The following is a 24,934-nucleotide window of genomic DNA, read 5'->3' on the forward strand; positions in this document are numbered from 1 at the left end:
ACTCTATCTATCAGATCTAGTCCCTTTGGTCAAACAGGAGATGACAACAGTGAACATTGACATTTTAGGAAACAGTGAGCTAAAATGGACCAAAATGGGCAAATTTAATTCACACGGCCATTATATCTACTACTGTGGGCAAGAATTCTTTAGAAGAAATGGAATAGCCCTCATAGTCAACAAAAGAGTATGAAATGCAGTATTTGGGTGCAATTTCAAAAATGACAGAATGATCTCTGTTCATTTCCTAGGCAAACCATTCGGTATCACAGTAATCCAAGTCTATTGATGGGTTCTATGAAGATCTACAAGACCTTCTAGAACTAACACACACAAAAAAGTTGCCCCCCCCTTTTTTTTTTCATAGGGGACTGGAATGCAAAAGTAGGAAGTCAAGAGATAAATGGAGTAATAGGCAAATTTGGTCTTTGAGTACCAAATGAAGCAGGACAAAGGTTAACAAAGTTTTGCCAAGAGAACACACTGGTCATAGCAAACACTCTCTTCCAACAACACAATAGAAGACTCTACACATGGACGTCACCAGATGGTCAATACTGAAATCAGATTGATTATATTCTTTGCAGTCAAAGATGGAGAAGCTCTATGCTGCTACTGCTAAGTCACTTCAGTCGTGTCTGACTCTGTGTGACCCCACAGACGGCAGCCCACCAGGCTCCACCTTCCCTGGGATTCTTCAGGTAAGAACACTGGAGTGGGTTGCCATTTCCTTCTCCAATGCATGAAAGTGAAAAGTGAAAGTGAAGTCACTCAGTTGTGTTCGACTCTTAGCAACCCCATGGACTGCAGCCTACCAGGCTCCTCCATCCATGGGATTTTCCAGGCAAGAGTACTGGAGTGGGTTGTCATTGCCTTCTCTGGGAGAAGCTCTATACAGTCAGCAAAAACAAGACTGGGAGCTGATTGTGGCTCAGATCATCAACTCCTTATTGCAAAATTCAGACTTAACTTGAAGAAAGTATGGAAAACCACTAGGTCATTTAGGCATGACCTAAATTGAATCCCTTATGATTATACAGTAGAAGTGAGAAATAGATTCAAGGGATTAGATCTGATAGAGCCCTGGAAAGAACTATAGATGGAGGTTCATAACACTGTACAGGAGGTGGTGATCAGAACTGTCCCCAAGAAAAAGAAATGCAAAAAGGCAAATTGCTTGTCTGAGGAGGTCTTGCAAACAGCTGAGAAAAGAAGACAAGTGAAAGGGAAAAGAGATAAGGAAAGATATACCCATCAGAATGCAGAGTTACAAAGTATAGCAAGGAAAGGTAAGAAAGCCTTCCTAAGTGACCAATGCAAAGAGATAGAGGAAAATAATAGAATGGGTAATTCTAGAGATCTCTTCAAGAAAATTAGAGATACCAAGGGAACATTTCATGCAAAGATGGGCACAATAAAGGGCAGAAATGGTATGAACCTAACAGGAGCAGAACATATCAGGAAGAGGTGGCAAGAATACACAGAAGAATTGTACCAAAAAGATCTCAATGACCCAAGTAACCGTAACAGTGTGATCACTCACCTAGAGTCAGATATCTTGGAGTACAAAGTCAAGCAGGCCTTAGGAAGCATCATTACAAAGTTAATGGAGGTGATGGAATTCCAGCTGATCTATTTCAAATCCTAAAGGATGATGATGATGCTGTAAAAGTGCTGCACTCAATATGCCAGCAAATTTGGAAAACTCAGCAGTGGCCACAGGACTGGAAAAGGTCAGTTTTCATGCCAATCACAAAGAAAGGCAATACCAAAGAATGCTCAAACTACTGCACAATTGCCCTCATCTCACAAACTAGACTTCCCTGGTGGCTCAGATGGTAAAGCAACTGCCTACAATGTGGGAGACCCAGATTCGATCCCCGGGTTGGGAAGATCCTCTGGAGAAGGAAATGGCAACCCACTCCAGTAGTCTTGCCTGGAAAATCCCATGGATGGAGGAGTGTTGTAGTCTACAGTCCATGGGGTCACAAAGAGTCGGACACGAATGAGCGACTTCACTTTCACTTGCTAGCAAAGTAATGCTCAAAGTTCCCCAAGCTAGGCTTCAACACTATGTGAACAGAGAATTTCCAGATGTTCAAGCTGGATTTAGAAAAGGCAGAGGAGCCAGAGATCAAATTGTCAACATGATGAATCATAGAAAAAGCAAGAGAATTCCAGAAAAACATCTACTTCCGCCTCATCCACTATGCTAAAACCTTTGACTGTGTCGATCACAACAAACTGGAAATTCTTAAAGAGATGGGAATACCAGACCACCTGACCTGCCTCCTGAGAAATCTGTATGCAGGTCAAGAAGCAACCGTTAGAACCGGACATGGAACAATGGACTGGTTAAAAATTGGGAAAGTAAAAAAAAAAAGTAAAAAAAAAAAAATTGGGAAAGTACATCAAGACTGTATATTGTCACCCTGCTTATTTAACTTATATTCAGAGTATAACGTGCAAAATGCCAGGCTGGATGAAGCACAAGCTGGAATCAAAATTTCCAAGAGAAACATCAATAACCTCAGATATGCAGATGATATCACCATTATGGCAGAAAGTGAAGAGGAACTAAGGAGCCTCTTGATGAAAGTGAAAGAGAAGAATGAAAAAGATGACTTAAAACTCAATATTCAAAATACGAAGATCAAGGCATCCGGTCCCATCACTTCATGGCAAATAGATGGGGAAGCAATGGAAACAGTGACAGACTTTATGTTCTTGGGCTCTAAACTCACTGCAGATGGTGATTGCAGCTGTGAAATTAAAAGACACTTGCTCCTTGGAAGCAAAGCTATGCCAAACCTAGACAGCATATTAAAAAGCAGAGAGATTACTTTGCCAACAAAGGTCCTTCTAGTCAAAGCTATGGTTTTTCCAGTAGTCAGATATGGATGTGAGAGTTGGACCATAAAGAAGGCTGAGCACTGAAGAACTGATGCTTTTGAACTGTGGTGTTAGAGAAGACTCTTGCGAGTCCTTTGGACTGCAAGGAGATCAAACCAGTCAATCTTAAAGGAAATCAATCCTAAATATTTATTAAAAGCACTGATGCTGAAAGTGAAGCTCCAAAACTGTTGCCACCTGATGCAAAGTGCTGACTCATTAGAAAAGACCCTGATGTTGGGAAAGATTGAAGGCAGGCAGAGAAGAGGATGACAGAGGATGAGATGACTGAATGGCACCACAGACTCAATGGACATGAGTTTGTACAAGCTCCAGAAGATGGTGAAGGACAGGGAAGCTTGGTGTGCTGCAGTCCATGGGGTCACAGATTCAGACATGAATGAGTGACCGAACAACAAAAACAACAACAACTCAGGACAGAGTTTTACACCAATACAAATAATAAAGCTTTAGCCCAAAGGTACTAGTAGAATTAATTAGTCATGACTTTTCCTTTGTATGTTAGCTCAGATCTGTCCATTAAGCCATGATTTCAATGGGCTCCAGTTTTGTCAATTGAGAAAATAAGATGCAGATGAAATCACATGACAAGTGGGCAGTGTGGTCTCCAGGGGAGAGCTTATAAGAATCACATCTCCATCAAGATGTCACCCAGCTGAAGACTTATGGGGACTCTTTTCTCTCCTCCTGCTGGTCTCCATCTTCATGCACGCTAGATCTGTCTACAGAACAATCAGAATCTGGGACATTAGCTGCTCAAGTACTAAATCTTGGCAAGGGAGCTAGAGTTGACTGATAAATACCATGCAGGGGACAGGCTGCATGTTAGAGGAGGTAAGGATATGGCTAAGCCCAGGCGGCTCAGAGGCAAAGCATCTGCCTGCCAATGCAGGACATGCAGGTCCTACTCCTGGGTCAGGAAGATTCCCTGCAAAAAGAAACAGCAACCCACTCCACTATTCTTGCCTGGAGAATCCCATGGACAGAGGAGCCTGGCTAGCTATAGTCCACGGGGTCACAAAATAGACACAATTTAGCAACTAGACAACAACAACAAGCTATTGCAAGTCAAGGATATGGCTAAGCTATTGCTATTTTATTATAATTAACAAAAGAGTTAATTTGTTAACAATTATCCTTAACACCAGCAGACATCACTTTCTATTTGTGTAGAAAATAGAATACACCAGTAGTTACTGCTTAAGAAGCAAAAGATAATAAAATGATGCTCGATCTTTGTTTCTCAGATTTTAGGCTCCCCTTTTAACAGATGAGAACACTGAGCCTAGGAATAGATAACCGAGTTGCACAAGGTCATGTATGTTGGTGGCAGATTTGGGTCTACCTATTCTGGTTCCTCTAGTATTTTCACTTCGTGCACCACTCACATGATTTACAGCTACAAAAATACACAGGCTTTTCGACTTACAAGTTTGTTCCCTTGGGAGCAAGTCACTTCGCTCTGAGAGCCTCCCTATGGTCACCCGTGAAATAATCCCTATGGTCCTGCCCAATGCTGAAATCCCTTAATTCTAAGCAGATAAAAGGAGGACAAATATAAGGGATGAGGCTCTGAGATTTTAGTCTTCTTTGGGAGGAGGCTCTTTGTTTTTGAAAGAGAGTGAAGCATAAGAGAAGAGAGGGGTAAAGCAGAGATTCTTGCCTGTTGGAGCAGTGACATTTAATAAAGTGATTAGGCAATGACATTAAATAAGTTTTCAAGTCATTTGAGTGGTTAATTGGCCAACTCGATTGAAGAGATGTTTTCTTAAATAAATCTGAGGGCATCCATGGTACAAACTCACAGAAAATGTTATTCTTTTCATCTACGGCATCTTGATATAAAACCTCTTTTAAATCCTCCTGTTTTGACTAGAAAGGGAGAGCAGACCAGAAAAATGACAGGACATCCTGCAGTGGAGGTTCCCCAAGGGGAGGATGGTGGGAGCACTGTCAGTTCAGATGAATGACTTGCATTCTCCTCTCTTGTTGGCATGATCTGCCAGCCTCAACACACACTAACCATGGTGTTTTTACCCTTATAACACACTCCTGGTAGCACATCAGAGAGTTTCAACAGTGCCCATCATTCCTCATGTGCACCCGGGGAAGATGTCACACCCCAACTGCCACTGTCCCCTCCAGGCTCTGGATGTGACTTTCAGTGTCACTCACCCCACCCCCAAAGTGGCATGGATCTGGCAGGGTACACTTGATGCATTCCCCCACTGCCAAACTTAAGAGAAGCATAGGGATAGCCTCCCTGCACAGAATCAGGTTAACCATGTTAACGATGATATGTGCAAAGGTAAGTGCTAATCATGATGACTATTAGGTTGGCTAAAAAGTTCATTGGGGTTTTTCATCAGAGATTACAGAAAAACCCAAACGAACTTTCTGGCCAACCCAATAATTACTAAATGGCCTTGTATTCATAGGAGACCTTTAAGAGGAGAGAGTGTGAGAGGTGAAGGGACTTGATAGAGACCATTCCACAAGAAAGCAAAAATCAAACTCACATATTCGTCTCTAAAACCTATCACTCAGCTCTCCTCACCCCCCCTCACCTCTGTCCATGGAACAGACAATCAGTTAATAAGCAGTTTCTATGCACAAAGACCGTACTGGATGACGGTACAAGTTAGATCCAATACTTGCCTTCAGGGAGCAACAAAAAATATAGAACTTGAAGATTCTGTAATGAGCTTAAAAGAATAATGTTCTCTCCCTCCCTCTTTCTCTCTCACACACATACTTACACAGAACTTTACTGACATGAGACCTCATAGGCTCCATCCCGAGGGCCCCCAGTTTACAAGTTTTTGCTGTGTGATAAGCAGCCCTTCACTCATCAAGGACGGATTCATCTGTCAGTGGCAGAGGCTTCAGACTTGCTTGCCAGGTGTCCTTGGCACTTTCCTTGGGGAGACAAGCTAACTGAGAGCCTCACCCAGAGCCTCATGTGATAAAGCCTGGGTCACTGTGTGCAGACCCGGGAGGCCCCTCTGGCCCAGAACTTCCCTTGAGGTCATAGGGTTCTCCAGAAGAGAGAAGGCAAGGCAGACCAGAATCTCTAAGCGAAAAGCTGCACATTTCAAAGCCTTTGAAACCTGATCTCCATGCAGATTAATCTTCCTCAAAACCACTTCCATGACACCCCAGTAGCTCCTTGTGCCTGAGAACAAACCTGTCTTCCTTCCTCCCCCAGGCACTGAGTCCCCATCAGCTGCTCCGCAGTGGAGGAGTAACGAGTAGAGACCACAGAGCCAGAACGCCTGGCTTCTCAGGTTGGCTCCACCTCTCTTGGCTCAGCGTCCTCAACTGTTTAAAAAAAAAAAAACAACAATAATAGTAGTGCCTCCTCATAGGGCTGTGGGCATTAAATGCCATAACATTTGTAAAACCCCCAAAAAGTGCCTGGCCCTGGTGAGTGCTGTGTGTGTTCACTGCTGTTTCTTCCAAGGCATCTATATAGGTTTTTGAAGCCCAAAAGATTCCAGAGCCACCACCTCATTCAAGGCGGGCACATTGTTTACAGGTAAGAAGCCTGGGAAGACAAAATCTCTGCTAAAAATGTGTCCTCATCAGCCCTCCAGGGTCTCTACATGTGACTCCAGTGGCCTAACCGGTCCTCTTCCCCCAACAGTCTCTAGTTAATGCCAGCAGAGGTAGACAGTCCTTTTGCCTTTATCTGTGGCCTCTGTCACTTGACCTCTGATAGTCCCGCCATGAGTTTCACCATACACTCACTCCTGTCTTCCTTTTTTCTCTGTAAGTCTATATCTAGCACATCTTTGAGACTCATGTTCTCCAAAGAGTCTGTCAACACTAGCCTCTGTGTTGATTACTTGCTTCCTTTGCCTTCCTACAGTCTTTGGTCTCTGATAAATTTGCACCTGATCAGATCATGGAACTAGAGGCAAGGAGTGAGTTCCTAGAGATTGCCTGGCCCCAGTGTTCTCAGCAGCCTGGAGTGTGTGCGTGGTATGTGTGCTGGAGGAAGGAGGAGTGGCATGGAGAAAAGGAAGGAGGAGAAGAGAGGAATAACTGATATCTTGGGTTGGGATGTATTTCTATATTTTATAATATTTGGAAAACCTCCAAGAAGATTTTGATGTAACTGTCCAGTCTGAGCCGCTGATGGAACCCCCTTCACATTGTTTGATTGATAAGAAAATGTAGGGCCACAGAAGTTCAGTGAGTTACATGCATTATTCAAGATTTGGGGCAAAAACAGGACATGAACCTGGGTTTCTTAGCACTAAGCCTAGGGCACCTTTTGTCTTTATATCACTTGTGTCAGAAGTTAATTGAAATTTTAAGAAGCTGAAATCCATAAATTCCAGAGCTACCATCATCATCGACAATTATGTTTTGATACCAATTATTATGTTCCAGACATTGATCTAAAACTTTCCATTCATTGGCTCACTTAATTCTTAAAACAGTTTATGAAGTTGATGTTGCTGTTATGCCCATTTTTACAGAGGAACAAACTCAAGAACAGAGAAGTCAGTGATGGTATCCCAAAAAAGTCCTTTGGACAGTGTAAACCACCTAAGATCCATAGATGTTAATCTGATAAGGGAACTGTGGCCACAGAAGGTTATACTAAATTCCTCTTGGCCACCCTCATTTTAAAAATCTCTACGGATTGATGACAAGCCTAAAAATCTTAGAGAACAAAAGCAACATTCACCTAAAATCCATTTCTTGGCTTGGAAAAGGATGCTTAAACCTTCTGCTGTGGGGGAAGCTTTGTGGCTCCTGTTCAGATGGTCTGTCAGCATGGGCCTTATAAGAAGGTAGCTATATATCCCTTGTACTATCTTAAAAAACCATAAGGTCAGGTGTGTTTCCCCAACCTGGGCCCTGATAGACAACCAACAACTGCTGATATCCTGCATGCCCTGAGTTACAGTGCTCTTTCCTTAGATCCCCCCAAACCCAACTGTTGTTGATGTTCAGTTGCTAAATCCTGTCCAACTCTTTGCAACACCATGGATTACAGCACACCAGGCTTCCCTGCCCTTCATTATCTTCTGGAATTTACTCAAACTCATGTCCATTGAGTCGGTGATGCCATCCAACCACCTCATTCTCTGTTGCCCCCTTCTCCTCCTGCCCTCAGTCTTTGCCAATGAAAGCATCTGGGTCTTTTCCAATGAGTCAGCTCTTCTCATCAGGTGGCTAAAGTATTACAGCTTCAGCTTTAGTCCTTTCAATAAATATTCAGGACTGATTTCCTTTAGGATCATCTAGTTTGATCTCCTTGCTGTCCAACAAACTCTCAAGAGTCTTCTGCAACACCAGTTTGAAAGCATCAGTTCTTCAGCACTCAGCCTTCTTTATGGTCCAACTCTCACATCTGTATGTGACTACTGGAAAAACCATATCTTTGACTAGATGGACCTTTGTCAGCAAAGTGATGTCTCTGCCTTTTAATAGTCTGTTATTTCTGGCTCCTGCACCCCTTGCTCTCAGTTTCCCATTTCCCACTGTAGGAGACAGATCTCCAAGAATTACCTGTCCCTTTGCCTAATTTGGAATTGCCCCACCAGCTCTTGATATAGCCCTCTTTATATATTCTGTTACCAAGACTGCCTGAATCGTGCCGTTTGGCACCTGCCCCCGGCTATGGCCAACCACTCTCCCTGGTCCAGCTACTGAAGCTGCCTTAGTCATCCCCACCACATCCCTGGCAGACAGCTGGTTCCACCCTCCAGAGAGGAAGACTTTTCTGTTCCTGCCTCCTTCCCCATGGTCTGGCTTCCATTTTTGAAGCCCCAGCTCACTTCCCAGAGGAGCCAGCCTCTGTCTACACAGGCGAATTTAAGTGTTTCTCTCAGGACTGAGAAGCTGAGAGAAGTCGAAGCCAATGACAGGGGGATCGGCCACCACTGTGCAGGCTGCAGCACTGAGGCGGGCTGACGAGGAACTCCATTGTGATCCACAGCCCTCACAGTGACTCTCGCTCTTGGCTTTCTGCCACACCTGTCACAGAATCTGAACTTTTAGCCCCAGCTCTGCCCTACTGGGGCCTTGGCACAGACCAGAATGTAAAGTGATAATGCCCTGAGCTCTGCCAAACAGTACAGAGCTCCGGAGATGTTACAGATGCAGCTGTGACCAGCAAACAACAGTGTTTCCGGGATTGTGTTTGTAAATACATGAGTTGCCCGACAGCTTGTGGAATTAAATATAGATGCTACATCACAAACTCTAGCTAAAATAAACTATATGCTGCTCAATGAATGTCAATAAGTACACTGAGAAAGAATCATTATCCCTTTCTGTAGCAGGGTCCAAGAAACCCATCTCTAAGTGGTTTTTCAGTTGTTTGTTTTTTGATGAAGGCAAATTTTTTTCTCCCTCGGGCCTTGGACTGGTATTGCAGGCAGCTGGGGGAGGGTGGTGTGAAGCGACAAAGTGGATGCCATCACTAAGTCGGGTGTGTTGGGAGCAGTGTGTATGGTATGGTGGCAGGAGCCAGCTGGGAGGTTACCAGGTAGACAAAGAAATCACTAGTCAACTTTTTTGGGGACTGATGACCAAGGGGCACCATTTCTAAAAGTATGGTGTGAGGCCATTGGTGGTTTGGAAAGATTGTCTAAGGGAAACATGCTTACTCATCACTATACATCTGCTCTTTAGTTCTCAAACTAAATTATTCACCTTCTTTTGCTAGGATTACTACAGGTGCTCATATATTATCAACATCTTGTATTAATAATGGCAGGTTAACAGAAGCAGGTATTCCCACACTAAAATCAGCATTATGCAAGAGTTTACTGAGCACTCTCTCTCCATCTGGCTTAAGCTGACATGGCTTATTGCCATGCAATCCTTTGTGCTGATGCAAAGCTCACTCTGCCCTACCCAGATCACCAAACCTCCACTCTAGGAAGTGGTACATAAGGAGGGGTGCTTTGAATCTAGGGTCTCTTCAGTATTATCCTGAGGAGTTAAGGTTTTTACTTGTGTTGATCATGTCATGTAACTGCTGATTTTATTTGTTTGCTTGCTTTTTTATGATGTTCCTTTGCTTCCCTGGTGGCTCAGATGGTGAAGAATCTGCCTGCAATGAAGAGGACCCTGGTTTGATTCCTGGGTCGGGAAGATCCCCTGGAGAAAGGAATGGCAACCCACTCTGGTATTCTTGCCTGGAGAATTATATGGACAGAGGAGCCTGGTGGGCTACAGTCCATGGGGTGGCAAACACTCGGATACAACTGAGTGACTAACACTTTTACTCAATTATTTAACAGCAAGTTCTATCTCCACTAAAAGGAGAAGCTATATACTTAGACTGTAGCAATTCTGGTACTATCTGGAGATCCTTGTGCAAAAAGCTTTCAGAGACTTCAGTGGAAGAACTAGAGCAAAGCTTTTAAAGTCTTAATTCACAATTCATTCTGTCTCAAACTGCTACTGACTACCTAAACTATTTTTGACAAATTGAGCCTTTTGTAAAATGTGGTAACAAGTTTCCCACTTCCTTCCTTTTAGGAAAGTTAATAAATATCTGCACATTATTCCAACTAATGTTTATTGGACAAAGAACATTCCATTTAGCTAGAATGTAAAAGGCATGTGGGGACTGTGGGAGAAAAGACTAGAAGGCAGTCCTTGGATTTCTTTGAAAGCAAGGTGAGTATGAATCTTTGTTACAACTTTCTTATGACAAGCCTTCTTAGCCAAAGTCACAGTGGGAAGACTCTACACTAAACAGAATTTGCATATGTCCACATCTCAGGGATAACTGAGGCTTGAATCAGCAACTTCCAAATCAAAACTGAGATAAAATTATTTTCAGCCCAATTGTGAATTGTGCTATTGTCAGTCTAAATCTTTAGAAAACTACTGTGAGAGCATTAAAATTACAACTAGCTGTTGAACAACAATCAATAGGAGAATGCTGAAACCTACCAAAAAAAAAAAAAAAAAAAAGCCTCTTAGCCTCCTCCATCAGAGGGCAGGCAGAAGAAGCACAAAGAATCATAGTTCCACAGTGACTAAAATAAAAACCATATTATAGAACCTTAATCAGCATGAAAAAGCAGAAAATCATGTCCCAGATGAAAGGACAAGATAAAACACCAGGAAAAACACCTAAACAAAGTGGAGATAGGCAGCCTTCCAGAAGAATTCAGAATAATGATAGTGAAGATGATTCAGGATCTTGGAAAAAGCATGGAGGCAAAGATTAAAAAGATGCAAGAAATGTTTACCAAAGACCTAGAAGAATTAAAGAGCAAACAAACAGATGAGTGATACACTAGAAGGAATCAATAGGAGAATAACTGAGGCAGAAGAATAGATAAATGAGCTGGAGGACAGAATGGTGGAAATCACTGCTGCAGAACAGATTATAGAAAAAAAAGGATGAAAAGAAATGAAGACAACTTAAGAGACCTCTGGGACAACATTAAATGCACCAGTCAGTCAGTTCAGTTGCTCAGTTGTGTCCAATTCTTTGTGACCCCAAGGACTGAAGCAAGCCAAGCCTCCCTGTCCATCACCAACTCCTGGAGTTTACCCAAACTCATGTCCATTGAGTCAGTGATGCCATCCAACCATCTCATCCTCTGTTGTCTGCTTCTCCTCCCACCTTCAATCTTTCCCAGCATCAGGGTCTTTTCAAATGAGTCAGCTCTTCGCATCAGGTGGCCAAAGTATTGGAGTTTCAGCTTTAACATCAGTCCTTCCAATGAATATTCAGGACTGATTTCCTTTAGGCTGGACTGGTTGGATATCCTTGCAGTCCAGGGAACTCTCAAGGGTCTTCTCCAACACCACAGTTCAAAAGCATCAATTCTTTGGTGCTCAGATTTCTTTATAATCCAACTCTCACATCCATACATGACCACAGGAAAAACCATAGCCTTGACTAGACAGGCCTTTGTTGGCAAAGTAGTGTATCTGCTTTTTAATATGCTGTCTAGATTGGTCATAACTTTACTTCCAAGGAGTAAGTGTCTTCTAGTTTCATGGCTGCAGTCATAATCTGCAGTGATTTTGGAGCCAAAAAAATAAAGTATCTCACTGTTTCCACTGTTTCTCCATCTATATGCCATGAATTGATGGGACCTGATGCCATGATCTTTGTTTTCTGAATGTTGAGCTTTAAACCAACTTTTTAACTCTCCTCTTTCACTTTCATCAAGAGGCTCTTTAGTTCTTCTTTACTTTCTGCCATAAGGATGGTGTCATCTGCATATCTGAGGTTATTGATATTTCTCCCAGCAATCTTGATTCCAGCTTGTGCTTCATCCAGCCCAGCCTTTCTCATGATGTACTCTGCATATAAGTTAAATAAGCAGGGTGTCAATATACAGCCTTGACGAACTCCTTTTCCTATTTGGAACCAGTCTGTTGTTCCATGTCCAGTTCTAACTCTTGCTTCCTGGCCTGCATACAGATTTCTCAAGAGGCAGGTCAGGTGGTCTGGTATTCCCATCTCTTTCAGAATTTTCCACACAGTCAAAGGCTTTGGCATAGTCAATAAAGCTGAAATAGATGTTTTTCTGGAACTCTCTTGCTTTTTCCATGATCCAGCAGATGTTGGCAATTTGATCTCTGGTTCCTCTGCCTTTTCTAAAACCAGCTTGAACATCTGGAAGTTCACGGTTCATGTATTGTTGAAGCCTGGATTGGAGAATTTTGAACATTACTTTACTAGCATGTGAGATGAGTATAATTGTGCAGTAATTTGAGCATTCTTTGGCACTGCCTTTCTTAGGGATTGGAATGGAAACTAATTTTTTCCAGTCCTGTGGCAACAGGAGTTTTCCAAATTTGCTGCCATATTGAATGCTGCACTTTCACAGCATCGTTTTTCAGGATTTGAAATAGCTCAACTGGAATTCCATTACCTTTACTAGCTTTGTTTGTACTGATGCTTCCTAAGGCCCACTTGACTTCACATTTCAGGATGTCTGGTTCTAGGTTAATGATCACACCATCGTGATTATCTGGGCCGTGAAGAAGTTTTTGTACAGTTCTTCTGTGTATTCTTTTTTTTTTTTTTTTTTGCATTTTTTTAAATTTTCTTTTATTTTTAAACTTTACATAATTGTATTAGTTTTGCCAAATATCAAAATGAATCCGCCTCAGGTATACATGTGTTCCCCATCCTGAACCCTCCTCCCTCCTCCCTCCCCATTCCATCCCTCTGGGTCGTCCCAGTGCACCAGCCCCCAAGCATCCAGTATCGTGCATCGAACCTGGACTGGCAACTCATTTCATACATGATATTTTACATGCTTCAATGCCATTCTCCCAAATCTTCCCACCCTTTCCCTCTCTCACAGAGTCCATAAGACTGTTCTATACATCAGTGTCTCTTTTGCTGTCTCGTACACATTGTCATCCCTTCTTAATATCTTCTGCTTCTGTTAGGTCCATACCATTTCTGTCCTTTATCGAGCCCATCTTTGCATGAAATGTTCCCTTGGTATCTCTAATTTTCTTGAAGAGATCTCTAGTCTTTCCTATTCTATTGTCTTCCTCTATTTCTTTGTACTGATCACTGAGGAAGGCTTTCTTATCTCTCCTTGCTATTCTTTGGAACTCTGCATTCAAATGGGTATATCTTCCTTTTCTCCTTTGCTTTTTTGCTTCTCTTCTTTGGGGCTGGTGCACTGGGATGACCCAGAGGGATGGTATGGGGAGGGAGGAGGAAGGGGGGTTCAGGATGGGGAACACACGTATACCTGTGGTGGATTCATTTTGATATATGGCAAAACCATACAATATTGTAAAGTTTAAAAATAAAATTAAATTTAAAAAAACAAAGGCACCAACATTTGCATTATTGGGGTACCAGAAAGAGATAAGTGAAAAGACCTGAGAAAATGCCTGAAGAGATAATAGCTGAAAACTTCTCTAACATAGCAAAGGAAAGAGTCAGCCAAGTACAGGAAGCACAGAAAGTCCCAGGCAGGATAAACCCAAGAAGGAACACACCAAGACACATAATAATCTGACAAAAATTAAAGACAGAGCTAAAATATTAAAAGCAACAAGGGAAAATTGACAAATAACACACAAAGGAACTCCTATTAGCCTATCAGCTGATTTCTCAACAGAAACTCTCCAAGCCAGAAGAGAATGGCATGATATATTTAAAGTGATGAAAGGGAACAACCTACAACCAAGGATATTCTACCCAGCAAGTCTCCTTCAGATTTGATGGAGAAATCAAAATCTTTCCAGACAAGCAAAAGTTAAGAGAATTCGGCACTACCAAACCAACTTTACAACAAATGCTTAAGGAACTTCTCTAGGCAGGAAAAAGAGAAGGAAAAGACCTACCTACATAAAATAAACCCAAAACAATTAAGAAAACAGTAATAGGATCAAACATATTGATAATTACCTTAAATGTAAATGGATAAATGGATTAAATGCACCAACCAAAAGACACAGACAGACTGAGCAGATGGAAATGTGTGCACGTATGGTATGTACTTCCACTTGCCACATCACTCTGCTTGACCCCCCAAATTGTATGTAATTATTTTACATTGTTAGGTTAATCATGGTACAAAGTCCTATTTACTGAGGGCTTATTTTCTACTGGATGCTGTGCTAAGCACTTTACTTGCAACAAGGTGGGTATTATTGATCCATGAGCACTAACAGAAGCAGAAGATATTAAGAAGAGATGCCAAGAATACACAGAACTGTACAGAAAAGATCTTCACGACCCAGATAATCACGATGGTGTGATCACTCACCTAGAGCCAGACATCCTGGAATGTGAAGTCAAGTGGGCCTTAGGAAGCATCACTACGAACAAAGCTAGTGGAGGTGACAGAATTCCAGTTGAGCTATTTCAAATCCTGAAAGATGATGCTGTGAAAGTGCTGCACTCAATATGCCAGCAAATTTGGAAAACTCAGCAGTGGCCACAGGACTGGAAAAGGTCAGTTTTCATTCCAATCCCAAAGAAAGGCAATGCCAAAGAATGCTCAAACTACCGCACAATTGCACTCATGTCACATGCTAGTAAAGTAATGCTCAAAATTCTCCAAGCCAGGCTTCAGCAATACATGAACCATGAACTTCCTGATGTTCAAGCTGGTTTTAGAAAAGGCAGAGGAACCAGAGATCAAATTGCCAACATCTGCTGGATCATGGATAAAGCAAGAGAGTTCCAGAAAAGCATCTATTTCTGCTTTATTGACTATGCCAAAGCCTTTGACTGTGTGGATCACAATAAACTATGGAAAATTCTGAAAGAGATGGGAATACCAGACCACCTGATCTGCCTCTTGAGAAATTTGTATGCAGGTCAGGAAGCAAGAGTTAGAACTGGACATGGAACAACAGACTGGTTCCAAATAGGAAAAGGAGTTCGTCAAGGCTGTATATTGACACCCTGCTTATTTAACTTATATGCAGAGTACATCATGAGAAACACTGGGCTGGAAGAAACACAAGCTGGAATCAAGATTGCTGGGAGAAATATCAATAACCTCAGATATGCAGATGACACCACCCTTATGGCAGAAAGTGAAGAGGAACTCAAAAGCCTCTTGATGAGAAAGTGAAAGTGGAGAGTGAAAAAGTTGGCTTAAAGCTCAGCATTCAGAAAACGAAGATCATGGCATCTGGTCCCATCACTTCATGGGAAATAGATGGGGAAACAGTGGAAACAGTGTCAGACTTTATTTTGGGGGGCTCCAAAATCACTGCAGATGGTGACCGCAGCCATGAAATTAAAAGACGCTTACTCCTTGGAAGGAAAGTTATGACCAACCTAGACAGCATATTCAAAAGCAGAGACATTACTTTGCCAACAAAGGTTCATCTACTCCAGGCTATGGTTTTTCCAGTGGTCATGTATGGATGTGAGAGTTGGACTGTGAAGAAAGCTGAGCACTGAAGAATTGATGCTTTTGAACTGTGGTGTTGGAGAAGTCTCTTGAGAGTCCCTTGGACTGCAAGGAGATCCAACCAGTCCATTCTGAAGGAGATCAGCCCTGGAATTTCTTTGGAAGGAATGATGCTAAAGCTGAAACTCCAGTACTTTGGCCAACTCATGGGAAGAGTTGACTCATTGGAAAAGATTCTGATGCTGGGAGGGATTGGGGGCAGGAGGAGAAGGGGACGACAGAGGATGAGATGGCTGGATGGCATCACTGACTCAATGGATGTGAGTCTGGGTGAACTCCAGGAGTTGGTGATGGACAGGGAGGCCTGGCGCGCTGTGATTCATGGGGTCGCAAAGAGTCGGACACGACTGAGCGACTGAACTGAGCACTTAATAGAAGGAAAGTGAGATTCTAAGAGTTTAAGAAACTTTTGCAACTTCTTGCCTTCCTACTTTCTTTCCTAATTCAGTCAAAAAGTCAATAGGCCTATATGATAGGGGTGACATAGTAAGGGTCTTAAACCATGTGAGTTAGGTGGTTGAAAGGGGAAACAACTAGTGGAGGAAGAAAATTGGCTACATACAGGGGCTATCTAGGGGCTGTCCAGGTGGCTTAGTCGTAAAGAATCTGATTGCCAATGCAGGAGATGTGGGTACAATCCCTGGATCAGGAATATCCCCTGGAATAGAAAATGGCAACCCACTCCAGTATTCTTGCCTGGAAAATTTCATACACAGAGAAACCTGTCAGGCTACAGTCCATGAGGTCACAGAGAGGCAGACATGACTGACAGACTGAGCATGCACACAAAGGGGGTCTAGCCAGTAAGCGAATATATTGAGGATAATAAGAGCTAAGTTTCTCGCGGTTAAGAAAGTTATAAATATGGGAAATACAAAAGCTAGGATAAACCCTGTGGCATGGCCTTGGGATTAGAGGTATAAACTTGTAGTTCTAAATACAGGTAGAGAAATAGAGGGTTATAAAGAGATGGAAAGATTTTGGACTTGGATTTCTTTGAAAGAAATAGATGGATAGAATAAAAGTATGTGTTTGTGTGTATATGTTAAATGTAATATATTCTGGATTGAATTCTGGAACAGAAAAATGATACTAGTGGAAAAACTGATGAAATCTAAGTAGTTTGAGTCTAGTTAATAGTACTCCACCAATGTTAATTTTGTTTTGACATATATTCCTCAGTTACATAAGATATTAAAATCAAAGAAAGCTACATGGAACTAGAGATCAATCACAGGAGAAATAAAGAAAAAAAATAATTAAATGGAGACTAAACAACATGCTGGGTTTCCCAAGTGGTTCAATGGTAAAGAATCTGCCTGGCAATGCAAGAGATGCAGGTTTGACCCCTGGGTTGGGAAGATCCCCTAGAGAAGGAAATGACAACCCACTCTAGTATTCTTGCCTGGGAAATTCCATGGACAGAGAAGCCTGGCAGTCTACAGTCTATGGGGTCATAAAGAATCGCACATGACTCGGAAACTAAACAACATCAACAAAACAATATGCTACTAAAAAAACCATGGGTAAAAGATGAGATCAAAGGAAATTTAACAAATACATTGAGGCAAATGACAATGAAAACACAACTATACAAAATCTATTGTAAGCAGCATAAGTGGTTCTTAGAGGGAACTTCATAACAATTCAGGCCTTCCTTATAAAACACACACACACACACACACACACAAGAAAAATCTCAAATAAACAGCCTACCTATCACTTAAAATAATTAGAAAAAGAAGAAAAAATAAAACTTAAGGTCAGCAGAAGGAAGGAAATAAATAAAATAGAGATTCAAAAAACAATACAAAAAATCAATAAAACCAAAAGCTGGATCCTTGAAAGGGTAGACAAAATTGATAAATTTCTGGCCAGACTCATCAAGAAGAAAAGAGAGAGAACAAAAATAAACAATATATGGAATGAAAAAGGAGATAAATCAACTGATATAGAAATACAAAAGAACATAAGACAATACTATGAACAATAATATGCCAACAAATTCAACAACCTAGAAGAAATGGACAAGTTTCTAGAAACAGAGTTCACCAAAACTGAACGAAGAAGAAATTAATAATTTGAACAGACCAATCACTAGAAGTGAAATATAATCTTTAATTTAAAAATTTCCCTACAAATTTGCTGTATGCCTCAGGGAACTCAAACAGGGGCTCTGTGCCAACCTAGGAGGGTTGGATGGGGAGGGAGATGGGAGGGAAGTTCAAGGGGGAGGGGACATATGTATACCTATGGCTGATTCATGTGGGGTTTGACAAAAAAAACAACAAAATTCTGTAAGGCAATTATCATTCAATTTTAAAATATTAATTAAATTAAAAAAAAAAAACTTCCCTACAAACAAAAGTCCAGGACTAGATGGCTTTACAGAGAAGTTCAATCAAATATACAAGAAGAACTTATACCTGCTGCTGCTGCTGCTAAGTCGCTTCAGTCGTGTCCAACTCTGTGAGACCCCAGAGACGGCAGCCCATGAGGCCACCCCCCCCAACCCCCCCACACTCCCCCCCGCCCCTGCCCCCCGCCCCTGCCCCCCACCCATCACTGGGATTCTCCAGGCAAGAACACCGGAGTGGGTTGCCATTTCCTGCTCCAATGCATGAAAGTGAAAACTGAAAGGGAAGTCGCTCAGTTGTGTCCGACTCTTTGCAACCCCATGGACTGCAGCCTACCAGGTTCCTCCGTCCGTGGGATTTTCCAGGCAAGAGTACTGGAGTGGGGTGCCATCGCCTTCTCCGGAACTTATACCAATCCTTCTCAAAATCTTCACAAAAATGAAAGGAACGCTCTCAAAGATATTCTATGAAGCCACCATCACCCTGATGTCAAAACCAGACATGATACCAGCAAAACAGGAAATACAGGCCAGTATCTCCAATTAATATAGATGCAATAATTCTCAAGAAACTGTTAGCAAACTGACTCCAACACATGAAAAGATCATGCACCACAACCAGGTGGGATGCATCCCAAGTTCATAAGGACTGTTCAACACATGCAAAATCAATGTGATATACCACATCAATAAAGCAAACAATGAAAAACACCAGATCATCTCAATTGATTCAGAAAAGCATTTGACAAAATTCAATATCCATTAATGACAAAAACTCTTACCAAAGTGGGTATAAAGGGAACATACCTCAATATAATAAAAGTTACTTATGACAAATCCACAGCCAATATCATATTCAACAGTGAAAAGCTGAAAACCTTCCTGCTAAAATCGGGAACAAAACAAGGATACTCTCACCTCTTCTCTTCATCACAGTATTAGAAGTCTCAGCCACAATAGTCAAACATGAAAAAGAAAAGTATCCAAATTAGAAGGAGAGAGTAAAAATTGTCATTATACGCACATGACATGGTACTACATATAGAAAACCCTAAGGACTTCACACAGAAACTACTAGAACTGATAAACAAATTCAGCAAGGGAGCAGGATACAAGACTAACAGACAGAAATCAGTTGTATTTCATTGCATTGACAATGAAACATCAAAAATGGAATGTTAAAAGAAATACCTTTCAAAATCACACCACCCCAAAATTAAAACACTTAAAAACAAACCTGATCAAAGAGGTGAAAAACATATACACTGAGAACAATAAGACTTTACCAAGAAAATGAAGATGATTCAAAGAAACAAAAAGATATCCCATGTTTTTGGATTGGAAGAATTAATATTGTTAAAATGGCCTTACTACCCAAAAGCATTCTAGGAATTTACTATGATCCCTATCAAATTATCCATGACATTTCTGACAAAATGATAACAGATAATCCTAAAATTTATATGGAATTATAAAACACCCAGAATTGCCAAAACAATCCTGAAGAAAAGAAGAAAGCAAGAGGCATAACCCTCACAGGCTTCAGACAACACTACAAAGCTACAGTAATCAAACCAGCATGATACACAAAAAACAGACATATGGGTAAATGGAACAGAAAAGAGTCTAGAAATAAACCCACATACCTATGGTCAATTCATCTTCAACAAAGGAGACAAGAAAAAACAATAGAAAAAAGACAGTCTCTTCAGCAAGTAGTACTGTGAAAGTTGGACAGCCACAAGTAAATTAATGAAGTTAGAACACACTCGCACACCATACACAAAAATAAATTCAAAATGGCTTAAAGCCTTAAACAAAGACATGACACCATAAAACTCCTAGAAGAGATTATAGGCAAAACATTCTTAGATGTAAGTCGCACCTACATTGTTATAGGTCAGTCTCCCAAGGCAATAGAAATAAAAACAAAAATAAACAAATTTGACCTAATCAAACATGCAAGCTTTTACAAAGCAATGGAAACCATGAACAAAACAAAAAGATATCTTACAGAATGGAGGGAAATATTTGCAAATGATGCAACACAGAGCTTAATTTCCAAAACATACAAACAGCTCATACAACTCAACAACAACAACAAAACCCAAATGAAGCATGGGTAGAAGACCTAAATAGACATTTCTCCAAAAAGGAAATATACCTGGCAAATAGGCACCTAAAACGATCTTCAATATAGCTAATTATTAGAGAAATGCAAATCAAAACTACAATGAGGTACAACCTCACACAAGTTAGAATAGCCATCATTAAAAACTCCACAAGTAACAAATACCAGAGTGAATATGGAGGAAAGGAAACCTTCCTACACTATTTACGGGAATATATTTTGGTATGGCCACTATGGAAGACATTATGGAGGTTCCTCAAAAAACTAAAAGTGGAATTACCATATGATCCAGCAATCTCACTCCTGGCATACATCCAAATGAAACTGTAATTCAGAAAGACACATGCACCCCTATGTTCATAGCAGCACTATTCACAATAGTCAAAATATGGAAACACTCGAATGCCTGTCAACAGATGAATGGATAAAAAGGATGTGGTATCTATATACAATGGAATACTACTCAGCCATAAAAGGAATGAAATAATGCTATTTGCAGCAACATGAATGCAACTACGAATTATTAAACTAAGTGAAGGCAAAAAGAGAAAGACAAATAACATATGATATCACTTATATGCGGAATCTAAAATATATAGAAATGAACCCATTGTACAAAACAGAAACAGGCTCACAGAGAACAAACTTGTTGACAGGGTCAGGGAGGGGTGAGAGGGAAGCAGGGGTTAGCAGATGTAAGCTATTATATATAGAATGGATAAACTACTGTCCGACAGTATAGCACAAAGAAATGCATTCAATATCCTGTGATAAACCACAATGGAAAATAATATTAAAAAGAAAGTGTGTGTGTGTGTATGTGTGTGTGTATGTATGTATGTATGTATATATATGTGTGTGTGTGTATGTGTATATATATATATATATACACATATATAACTAAATTGGGGCTTCCTGGGTAGCTCAACTGGTAAACAATCCACCTGCAATGCAGGAGACACTGGTTCTATTCTTGGGCTGGGAAGCTCCCCTGGAGAAGGGATAAGCTACCCACTCCAGTATTCTTGGGCTCCTTGGTGGCTCAGACAGTAAAGAATCTGCCTGCAGTGTGGGAGACCTGGGTTGGGAAGACCCCCTGGAGGAAGGCATGGAAACCTACTCCAGTATTTTTGCCAGGAGAATCCCCATGGACAGAGGAGCCTGGTGGGCTACAGTCCCTGGGGTCATAGAGTCAGGTACAACTGAGTGATTAAGCACAGTACACATAACTGAATCACTTTACTGTACAGCAGAAATAACACAGCATTGTAAATCAACTATACTTCAATCAAAAAGATAAAATTAGAGGAAGCTAGGTAAAGGATACACAGAATACTGCACTCTAACTTTTTAAGTCTAAAACTACTTCAAAATAAAATGTTTATTTAAAATTAGAGTGTATACATGCATATAGGTAAATTATACATATGTTTCATAGCATATATGTACATATACAAATACACACAAAGCAATCGTTCCCAGTTCAGTCCACCCAAGTACATCCTGCAGAATTCACTAGCTTCAGGATCTTGGTTTCTAAGTCCTGTTCTCCACTAAAAGGAATCAAAGATTCTTGGAGAAATGGATGATTACAGGTCTGTAGCAGTTAAGGTATAAGAGGAGTCTGGAACATTTTTTTGTGACAGAAACTTTTTGTGTGCTGGCAAATTTTTAACAATTAGATCTTTGGAGGGAAAAGTTCTGGTTGCAGATTTTGCCCGTTTCTATGAAGTAAGTGAATACTCCCAACGTGCTTGATTCTAAGCTACCAACTTGATGTTAGCAGTGCGGTCTGAGGTGTCAGTTGTGTCTGACTCTTTGCAACCCCATGGACTCTAGCCTGCCAGTTTCCTCTGTCCATGGAATTCTCCAGGCAAGAATACTGGAGTGGGTTGCTGTTTTCTTCTCCAGGAGATCTTCCTGACCCCGGGATTGAACCCACATCTCTATGTCTCCTGCATTGGCAGGCAGGTTCTATAACACAAGCACCACCGATGTTAGTTAGCACTCGCAAATTTCCTGAGAAATTTAAAATGGGCTCTTACAAAACAGTTTAAGCCAGTTCTTGCAAACCACTGGATTAAAAAGTACCCACAGAATGATGAGCGCATGTCAAAAGGACACAGAGCTGCCTTAAAAGGCTTCCCCTCATGAATCTTGGGACAATTTGACACAACAATAGTAATGGATTATATTCCTTTGAACAAAGCAGGAATCCAAAAAGCCATACTATATTTACACAATACATGTGGGAAAAGGTAAATAATATTTTCTAAATGATTATACAATTAGGCAAAAATTTAGAGTATAATTTCTAATAAATATAGAATAACTGAATTTTAAAGTCATCATTATATATAGAGAAAAATAAATATAGAAAAATAATCATAATTTATAACTGAGAATGTGTGGGCTTGGTCACTCAGTTGTGTCCAACTCTTTGCCACCCTTTGGACTGTAGCCTGCCAGGGTCCTCTAGCATTTTTCAGGCAAAAATACTGGAGTGGGCTGTCATTTCCTCCTCCAGGGGTTCTTCCCAACCCAAGGATCAAACTTGCATCTCCTGTGTCTCGCATTGCAGGCAGATTCTTTACCCACTGAACCCATCGGGGAAGCCCATAATTTAGTATATAATAATTAATTAATAATTTCTAATACAGACAGAAAAATTATGGAATTAGAAAATTATACTTTAGTAATTGTCATGGTTATAATCCACTCTGGCAAGAAATACAAATCAGTATAAACTAGGAGGTAAAATTTGGTGAAGAACAGGGAATTTCATAGCCTCAAAATATCTTACTTGAAGTGTGTATCATTTATTCAGAGGAAAAATAACATTACAGTGAACAAAACTGGCAGCCACCATCTTATTCAAGTGATCGAAGTCAACATCACTGGAAATTGGACAAATACAAATCACGTCCACTAAATAGGATCCAATGGGATCACAACATCACTTCCATGACATTCTGACCAAAAATTCATAACTTGAATTCAACATGAGGAAATTGTCAGACAAACCTAAATTTAAGGACATCCTACAAATACGGCTTCCCCTGTGGCTCAGTTGGCAAAGAATCTGCCTGCAATGCAGAGACCTGGGTTCAATCCCTGGGTTGGGTAGATACCCTGGAGAAGGGAAAGGCCACCCATTCCAGCATTCTGGCCTGGAGAATTCCATGGACTGTATAGTCCATGGAGTTGCAAGACTTGGACACGACTGAACTACTTTCACTTTACAAATAACAAGCCTGTAATCTTCAAAAGTATTAAGATTAGGAAGGTCTGAGATCTGAGGAACTAATCATTCTGATAGAAGGGCATTGGAGCAACAAGGTAACTTTGTGCCATGCACAGTCTGGGTTGGATCTTCTGTTGTAAGAGACATTATTGGGTCAGCTGCAACATTTGAATGGGGTGGATGGAGAAAGGGCATATGAGAGTCCCCAGTGCTCCTGCATACCTTTCCTATAAGATTGAAATTATTATAATGTACAATTAACAGACACTTGCTCCTTGGAAGAAATGCTATGACAAACCCAGACAGCATATTAAAAATCAGAGACATCACTTTGCTGTCAAGGTTTCATATCATCAAAGCTATGGTTTTTCTAGTAGTCACGTACAGATGTGAAAGTTGGACCATAAAGAAGGCTGAGTGCCAAAGAATTGATGCTTTCGAACTGTGGTGCTGGAGAAGACTCTGAGAGTCCCTTGGATGGCAAGAAGATCAAACCAGTCAATCCTAAAGGAAATCAACTCTGAAGATTCATTGGAAGTACTGATGCTGAAGCTGAAGCTCCAATACTTAGGCCACCTGATTCAAAGAGCCGACTCACTGGGAAAGACCCTGGGTGCTGGAAAAGATTGAGGGTAGGAGGAAAAGGGGACAACAGAGGATTAGATGGTTGGATAGCATCACCAACTCAATGGACATGAGTTTGGGCAAACTCTGGGAGATAGTGAAAGACAGGGAAGCCTGGCCTGCTGCAGTCCATGAGGCTGCAAAGAGTCAGACACAACTTAGTGAGTGAACAACAACAAAGGAAAAAATGAAAAATAAAAGCATATGTTGTTAGACAGTTAATGCAGCCCACACTGAACCTCCCATTGTTTTACTTTGACACCTATGTCATTTACCAATCCGTGATTCTAAAATATGTTTGTCTACTGAACTCAAGAAGAGATGTTTAACACATAGTTTAAAAAAGACCTTCACTGCTCATTGCTTAGAAGATACAACTGGGGACTTGCTACAGGTGGCTGTGTCCAGTGTCGTCCAACCAAAATATAATGCAAATCACATAAAAATTTTCAATGGATTAGCAGCTATATTAAAAAGATAAGATAAAATTGATGCAATTAATTTTAATAGTATATTTAACCTAATGAGTCCAAAATATTTCCATTGGATCATGTAATTAATATAAGAAAATCATTATCAAGACATTTTACATTATTTCACACCAAGTTTGAAATCTGGGGTGTACTTTACACCTAAAGCACATCTCAAAGTAGAGACTAATTTTTCATCAGAAATACTTGATTCTGTATTTAGCTTTGAATAATCTATAACTGAGAAAAATTCACATGCACAAGTTATTTCAAGCATACTTAAATTTTTTTCTA

General features: G+C 40.8%; 1 protein-coding gene across 2 annotated transcripts in view; it reads right to left on the minus strand.

The window, feature by feature from the left end:
- Nucleotides 1-24,934, minus strand: part of BRINP2 (BMP/retinoic acid inducible neural specific 2) — a 146,935-nt gene that overhangs the window by 70,115 nt on the left and 51,886 nt on the right. The window contains exon 2 of one of the 2 annotated variants that reach the window (XM_044942799.2): nt 6,101-6,234. The exons of the other annotated variant lie outside the window; for it this stretch is intronic. The gene's annotated coding sequence lies outside the window, so the exon portion shown is untranslated. The remainder of the gene's footprint in view (nt 1-6,100; nt 6,235-24,934) is intronic. 2 annotated transcript variants of the gene reach the window in all.

The sequence above is a fragment of the Bubalus bubalis genome, chromosome 5, assembly GCF_019923935.1.
Source record: "Bubalus bubalis isolate 160015118507 breed Murrah chromosome 5, NDDB_SH_1, whole genome shotgun sequence".
NCBI classification, from domain to species: domain Eukaryota; kingdom Metazoa; phylum Chordata; class Mammalia; order Artiodactyla; family Bovidae; genus Bubalus; species Bubalus bubalis.